Source organism: Octopus bimaculoides, chromosome 1, assembly GCF_001194135.2.
Source record: "Octopus bimaculoides isolate UCB-OBI-ISO-001 chromosome 1, ASM119413v2, whole genome shotgun sequence".
Taxonomy (NCBI): domain Eukaryota; kingdom Metazoa; phylum Mollusca; class Cephalopoda; order Octopoda; family Octopodidae; genus Octopus; species Octopus bimaculoides.
Genome location: NC_068981.1, coordinates 196,291,752 through 196,293,003, shown reverse-complemented (window position 1 = coordinate 196,293,003; position 1,252 = coordinate 196,291,752).

The window sequence follows — 1,252 nt, the reverse complement described above, 5'->3', positions numbered from 1 at the left end:
ACACACACACACACACACACACACACACACACACACACACACACACACACATATTCATACGCACATAGTACGTATCCGTGTGTGTGTACGTGTGTATGTATATATGTATGTGCATACTAACACATATGCTGAGATTGTTTCGTTGCAGCTTAGTCCTTTTTAAGGTGCCGCATGTTGAAAAGCAGTCCACCCATGCCCTTCCCACCTTTTTGCTGTACATCGATGGTGCTCTTCCGGTTCTGGTCCATGTAAAATTTTGCTAATAATTTTGTACAACAAAACGGAGAAAATATTAAAAAGAAATGTTTTGCACAATTCTAATGTTTAATTATAAAAATTTAATGGGACTTCAAATGTCTGTGGGGGTCCAGTAGAGTAAAATAGGGTTCACAAAGGGCCATGGTTAAGAGGTGGTTGTGAACGCAGTGCTCCACCCTTGGGCCTATGTTGTCCAACGGCTTTTCAAATTGGGTTCACTAAATCATCAAAAATAACTGCAAACTAAATCAATGTTTAGCTTTGCCATCGCAAATGCTTTAGCGATAATAACGTTATTATAAAACATATTTAGGCATTTAAAGACGATTGCGTGTATATAAATATGTGTCTGTGTAGAAACACGTGTGTATGTGTGTTTTTAAGTAGGTATGAATGTGTCAGTGTGTGTCATGCGTTCGTGTGTCTGTGTGTCTGCGGGTGTCTAAAAAGTTAGTCGAATGAGCTCTATAGATGCCTGAAACAGGAGTTAAGTGAAGGATATATATATATATATATATATATATATATATATATATATATACATACACACATGCATATATATATACATGTATATTTATATATAGTATATATATATATATTTAGTATGTATATATATATTTAGTATATATACATATATAGTATATATACATATATAGTATATATATATATACACACACATATATATATATATATATATATACATACTTGTGCACATATACATATATATATGCATATATATATGTGTGTGTATATGTATATATATACTTATGCGCATCTACATATATATATATATAAACATATATATAATGTGTGTGTGTACTTGTGTGTGTGTACTTATGTGTGTGGATATGTACATGTAGGTATGTAATATATGTATATATGTATATATTTATATATTACTTATATGTCTGTGTGTGTATGTACTTATATGTATGCGTACATGTACTTATATGTGTGTCTATGTACTTATATATATATATATATATATATATAT